The following is a 7041-nucleotide window of genomic DNA, read 5'->3' as shown; positions in this document are numbered from 1 at the left end:
GAAGAGGACGTAGCTCGCGCGGATAATCGTTATACCTGGTTCGGTGATCCGGATCATCCGGAGAACACTTGCCGCGTGACACCTATACACCGAAAGCGAGGGACGTGCGTCGCGATCTGTCGCTCGAACACGTGGTCGCCGCAGCCACGAGGCACGGCTACCTGGGAACCGAGAATCCTGTCGCGAAACCCCCCCCGATCACCGTCAGGATGTTCGACCGGACGTTTCGATCTGGATATACTCGCAGAGAGCTATAATCCAACCGGAGGATCGATGAACGTACAAGAAGAAGAGTGCTCGAGTGTGCGAGGATAGTGTGCAGTTGTTGAAACCGGAGTGCCTTCCTACTTTTCCTCTTCGCTTCTATTCTACCTCTTCTTCTCTTCCTCCCTTAACTGACTGACTCTCTTCTCTTTCTCTCCCGTGGAATCGTGGTGAACTCGTCGAACGGTTGAAAAAAGGAGGGAAAAGCGTACGGCGAACGAGTTTGCCGGGGAAAAAGGAACGAGAAGAGATACGCAACGGATCAGGTGGGAAAGTGAGAAACCGTTCACCGGAAGTGCAGCCAGCTACCCCCGGCTTCAAGGTCGTGGAATGACGCATAAGGTAAATCGATTTGTCTTTCTTTGCCCGTTCCCGGTACCCTTGCCGCGGCGAGGGCCCGCGCGTTACATCGACCGGCGCCTCTGAATATTTATGAAGCCGCCCGGGATCGCGTACGAAGAGCGGCCCGCCGCGCGTGTGAATCGACCACAGTCCGCTAGAAGAAAACGCGCCAGTCCTGAAATTGATTGAGACGTTTTACCCGGCTACCTCGTCCGGCTACCGTCCTATCGACCGCCACGATGGTCGATGATATCTCTGTTCGTACTCCTGCGTCCCGATCGTCGCGCGAAGCCAATGACTCTCCCTTTCCTTGAACGATCGATCCTCCCTGTGGACCAACGAAATTCGATTCAGACCGTTCTCTGAATCCTGTCCCGGTGGTACGATTCACCGGTCGACGACCAGGGAAATCGAATCTCACGGGACTGGGAATTTATAGGCGACTGGTCGAGACTCGCGAAGAAATCGGTCGTTTCCCATCGGGCGGTGGCAGGCCTGCCGCAAAAAAAAAAAAGCGAATAACGAATAGGTCCATAGATCGTTTTCCGTAACGCACGAACGCGCGACGCGAGTCCCCTGATCGCGGGGCCTGGTCGTCGTCTAATTCGCTCGGAACCAGTTTCGCGCTTGCGATTCCGCTTGAAAAGTAAGCGTCGCCCACGCTCGTCCTTATATCACCGAACGGTTCGTTCTGCCGCTCAGCGGACGAGACACACCGCGAGAGCTGTGTACCCGCCGCGATCCACGGCGTTTCCTCGTTCATAAATTTACGCGCCTCCGGACTGCCGAGGGGCTGCGCCCATTCGAGATCGTAGCCGCGCGCAAGGTGATTCGGCCATGACGCTCGACCGCGCGCCAATCTTTTCGCGGATTCCCCGATAAGAGACCAGGTTCGACGCGAATTATCGGTTCGCCTCGCTACCTGCTATTTACTCATTACTTAATAAACGCGAATGTAGATTACCGCGTAATCGGTGGTAACGCGTCGGATACGCTAATAAAGTCTCCCCACGGGTGCCGGTAATAGTTTCTGAGTTAATAAACAAGAAATTTTCAACTCGCGCGACCGGTGGTTGCGTAATCGTTATCATAATGCGCTGTAACAAGTACCGATTGAAATATTGCCCCGGTTGCACAATTTCCCAAATAATTATCTTGTTTGCCTGTTCCTTTATTACGTCTGCTGCTTACCGATTCAAACTCGACGCGTTCTCTTTGTAAATATGGCGCCATTAACCGGCCGTGTATCGAAGCCAACAGCTGCTGGCACGGTAATAAACATTTACAATGACCCTTCCGGATCATTAACACTGCAGGCTATTCATTTATTCGACGGTTTATTGTACCCTGGATCTATTTCCTATTATCGATCATCCGCTTTTTCTTCTATCGTTCGTCGTGATCGTAGGAAACGGTAACAGAAACTGGAACATCGATACACGCGCTACTTGTTCGATCGAAAAATCTGTAAGAGAATATACCCTCGACGTCGCGTTCGTTGTCTTTTAACGAGGATCCACAGAGGATCGGCAAAGTGGCAAGGTAAGCGTGCGTCGAGGAAGCATTATTCGGAATCGAAGGAGGACGATTCTGATGGCGGTGCAGGGATATTCGTGGGTGCCGCATAAATCCCCGCAAGTCGGTCGTCCGTCCGCTCTTAACGATCCAATGATTAAATGCCACGAATTCCCCGAACCGAGATACATTATTCATAGAGGAACAGGCTGGTTCGATAGCGCACGCAGCGCTTACGGGTTTCCGAGGGTGCAGCTACGTTAACAGTTAATTGATAACAGGGAAGCCAACGGCTAGGCGCCACGATTTTTGTTGCAGGGGCCACGCCGATCGAAATAGACCGACAAGACCGTTAACGGTCGCGCGAAACCAATAGGATCGCTCTGCCTCCTTTCGTTCCTCCTATCCCGTACCGTTCCATTATTTTCTTCCTTTTCGAAACGGCCTGCCGGTTACCGCCGATCGATCCGCGACACGCCATTAACGATCCCTCGCGACCGCGTCTTCCCTATCTGCGTAATAATTCACCGGCGGCCGCTCGATTTCTTTTTCCCCGCGTTTCACCGCTGTAATTTACATAGACGGTGCCCGTACCTACAATTAATGCGCTGCTTCGGCGATTGATAACGTCGATATCGGGGAGAGACGCGAAACGGGCCGGCCGATTTATTGCTGAGCAGGCAAGTGTGACGATCGCTCGTCGAGGATTTAGAATTTCATCCGCGTTTGGAATGTATCCGTTGTCAACTGACGCGTTCGAATTATCTTAAAAGCGTTCCTCGTTCTTGGACAGGGGGGAACCGCTCTGTAAATCGCGCGTCGCTTGCAAAACCTGGCTGAAAACGAGCGGTCCTGTCGACGATGAAATTCGCCGGGAAAGAGTCGCGCGATAGAACGAGAAATAATTCAAGGAGATCGAGCGTGGCACGTCGGTGTCAAGTGGAGCGTAGTTGCGCGAACGGCTACGGGTCGCTTCCTCTTTTTTTCTTCTTTTTTTTTTTCGTCGATTGCCCAACGATCGCGATGCGTAAACGTGTACCGACGTTATTTGAATACGGCCACTATTACGAGAATGGAAAGCACGACAATCATGAGAGACTCCCAGAGGTTCGAACAATGTCCTCGCCTGGCGAGATCCTCGCCTCTGGACTGGCGCAAACGGCAATAAAACGGTTCCTGAACGACAATGCCGTACCCGAACGGCGTCTTTCGGCTCCCTTTGCATACTTGTCATCGTGTTACGTCATCGTTCGTCACGTCGAAAGTCTCTGCTACGTCTTTGAACGTTGCTTCCCCTTTCTAATATTCTTCAAAGTAAAATTCGAAATCGGTGTAGTCTCGTTCCATTGCAAACGCGTACCAAAACTATGCTCGGTTATAATACTTGTTTCCGCCAAGCAAAACTAAAGACAGCAGTCCAACGTGTTTAAAAGCACCGAGACCAACGTAGCACCCAGCCCATTTACGTTGGTACCATTCACTATGGAGTCCCGCGACGCGAGTGTCAGGATGAAACCAAGGCGACAGAACGAACTCCTGGAGAATCGCATTTAACGAGAATTTATATGTTCTTTTTCTAGATGACGGTCGCGCGGTTGTAAATGTAAATTCGACTCGGTAGAGAGAGATGGAAATAGACGGAGAAAGAGAAAGAGAGAGAGAGAGAGAGAGAGAGAGAGAGATGCAGGGATGTGTTCGGTGGCATAAAGCTGCTGCGTGGGCACGCGCACCGACCGCCTCTATTTATACGTACGCGCGCGGTACAATAGGCCTCGCTGCTTTCGAATTAAATTCGAGCAGTACCGCAATGCCATTGTTAAGCTCATTGCCGTCGCGATGATCCCACCTATCGTAGACGAGCGTCGCGCGCCCACTTTCCGGCCGCTGGTGGAAAGAAAAGAAAAAAAAAAAAACTCGGCGGCTCGCGAGGCGAACCCTCGGTCGAATCGAACGTGGCCGCGCCGAGTTCGTTTTGAAACCCCTCGATTGAGATTGTTCCGTGGTCTTCGCGCGCGAAACGGCGCGCGTTAATCTCGGAGATCGAGCCGCGAGATAGGTGAGAAAAGAAACCGACGATTTATAAACTGGTTTAAAGCGAAACAGACGTGTCACGTGTGCGGCGCGATTCGCCGAAAGATCGTTCGACCGGGACTCTCGCGGTACGAGCGTGACATTTTTACGAGCGCGGTGCAATCGTCGGGCATTAGCATGAACATGTAATTTTTTGCTCGCTCTCCTGATTTACAGTCGGCGCAAGAAGCGAAAACGGCGCGACGCGGCGCGGCGCGTCCGATGCAACGAAATTGCAGCGGCGGTGCTCGCGCGGCCAGCGCAGCGAGAGCTTCCGAAATCGGCGGCTCGGCTGAAAAGAGACCGGGACGATCGAACTTGGAACCGAGCGAATCGAATTCGATCGAGCGCGGCGAGGTTGTCCTTGGACGTTTCGCGAACGAGGCGGCCGCTGGGACGCGGTGTCTTTGAGGCCAACCGTCTGCGCACGTGAACGCGAAGACGATAATCGAGGTAATCGCATCGCGACGTCGAATAATACGAGAATTAAACGGGGATCGAGCTGGGCGACACGGCGTGTCGTCGCGTGAAAGTGCGCTCCCGCGATTCCCCGGCGAAAAACGCGTCTGAAATCAACCGTAAAACCAGCCGCCACTCCCACTAACGATAATACGTAATTAGTTACGTGGCTCCGTACGATATAATCGAGGCTTCGTTACGCTGGCTTTATATTAATTTTATTATTGGCCGTGGCTACGAGAGAGCGACTCTCTGCCACGAGCTTAACGAGTCTACGCGGTGAATTACGATTCCTCCGTTCGGTTGGACCGAGCCGGGGCATATCGATCGCGCTCTCGGGCATTCCTGGTGAACGTTCAACCGGACCGGACCAAGATAATGTTATATGATAACCGTTTCGACACGCGGGTAATTTAATGCGCGAGGGAATTCACCCGTTCGCGCTTTCGGTAGACCATAGTCACGCTCTTTGTTTCTTCCTCGTTGTTCACCGCCGTTGTTACGCCGATGGCGTGCGCCTAACTTGGTCCGTTCGATTAATCATGCACGGGTAACCATGTTGGGAGAGTAAGGATGACTGGCGGAACGCGGACCAGGAGACTGGTCCAGCGTACCTTGACTCTACGACGGACTATGGATCGACTCTGTACGTTTCTTTTATTCTTTTTCGTTTACTGTCGCTACCGATGGGATCAAGTTCATCGTACACTTACGAGTAACGAGTAGTTCGATGCCTGAGCGTCGTTTCGTCGGAGGAAACCGCCTGGTGGGAAAGAGCAACGAGTAACCCGTGCAACTTTGTTATATCACGATAGCTTAATGATGAAGCTAGAGCAACATGGAACAACGATCAGAAATGATAGCCAGCCTCTTCCTTTTACCGACTGTTTAATTAAACCTTGGCTTAGATACTCTCCCGTCGTGCACAGGGAAGTTCCTAACTCTTTCTGACCCGCGGCAAGTCACCATCTCCATCTACGTTCGATATCGATCGGGTGATACTTCTTCGGATAGATTCGCAGGTGCTCACTGACGAAGCGCCGTGCAGCGAACGCACGTGCATCAATTTGTTGCTGGTGTCACCGTATCGAAGGTTACCAGCGCATGTCTCAACGATGTTTGTTCTCGTGGTGGAACCAGAGCTTCTGGTTTCCGTACGAATATAGATTCGCCCGTGGACCGTTTCAGAGAAACGTCAGGTCGAATTGCTCGAGGAAGGCTTTCTTCGAATCCTACGAACTCTCGCGAGAATCCTTAATTCACGGTTACGCCAGAAACGATTGGCTACCGAAAGTGGCCTTGGAAGGTCGCGGTTTGGATCGAATAACCCATAACCAGGTAATTTGGAGTCCCATCGCGTGTCCATTAAGGCTTCCTAAACCTTCCCAGAACTGCCAGTCGCCATTAAAGCGTGAAACAATTCGCTAATACGTGACCCACGGTTTCCGACATCGCCAATAGCCAGAAACCGAGAAGCTCGAAAGCTTCGCGGAACGTTCCGATTTTCTCGTTCTCAACGGAAACGCGTAGTGACAGGGAGAGAGAGAGAGATGTTTGAAATTGCGCGTTGCGACAGAAAGCAGCTACGAGGAACGATGGAACGATACAAGGTCCGTGTCACTTCGTGGAAAGTTGGTGATCCCCGATATTCATTGAAGCGGGGCCCCTGGCCAATACCGCGCACAAATATATACGATCGGGGCACGAAATCAGGAATAGATTTTCATGAATTTTCCTCTGTCCTGGTTGTTGGCCAGCCGCTGGCCCGGTTCTCCGTCCTCGTTCGTTCGTCGCGACGCCCTTTCGCGCGCCACCTCCGCGTCATCACCTCCGACTCGTCGTCGTTGCCTTCGTGGACCCGTCCATCCCTCTCGACCTCTCCGTTCCGTCGAACACGGCATCGGCTACGTATCCTCATGAAATATTCACGCGGCACGGGACGAAATCATCGTTTGTTAGTCAACCATCCCTGGCCTCTCTCCGTGCGTCTACCTTTCTCCACGCGGACAAGTCGCTCCGCTATCCCTGCCACATTTCTTTCGACCGCGCCGTGCGAGGGGAACGAATTCGTTACGACGACTTCCATGTGACGGAAGGAAGTCTCGGAGATGGCAAGATACGCGACACGTGGAGAAGAAACTGCGCGGCGAGCAACAGAAGCGAATGGACCGATTGAACCTGTCCGATTAGAACCAACGGGGGGTACGAATTGCATGGCAGATTATGCTTCGCGAAACGTCGAACGCGTCGACATGGATCGGAATTAGGTCGATCGAGGAATCATCGATTACGCAACAGTGAATCGTGCGCCGTTCTAATTACGAGTCACGTCCCCCGTTGGACTGGCCCCGTTCAAACGATTACGATTAATCACGAGAACGGACACTTTAC

At 52.4% G+C, this 7041-nt stretch overlaps 1 protein-coding gene across 2 annotated transcripts in view; it reads left to right on the top strand.

Annotated features, from left to right (window-relative positions):
- Positions 1 to 494: 494 nt before the first annotated feature.
- Positions 495 to 7041, top strand: part of LOC143426477 (uncharacterized) — a 91617-nt gene continuing 85070 nt past the window's right edge. For both annotated transcript variants that reach the window (XM_076899966.1, XM_076899965.1), the window contains exon 1: positions 495 to 606. The gene's annotated coding sequence lies outside the window, so the exon portion shown is untranslated. The remainder of the gene's footprint in view (positions 607 to 7041) is intronic.

The sequence above is a fragment of the Xylocopa sonorina genome, chromosome 8 (genome assembly GCF_050948175.1).
Source record: "Xylocopa sonorina isolate GNS202 chromosome 8, iyXylSono1_principal, whole genome shotgun sequence".
NCBI classification, from domain to species: Eukaryota; Metazoa; Arthropoda; class Insecta; order Hymenoptera; family Apidae; genus Xylocopa; species Xylocopa sonorina.
This window is presented reverse-complemented; position numbering and strand designations above follow the sequence as displayed.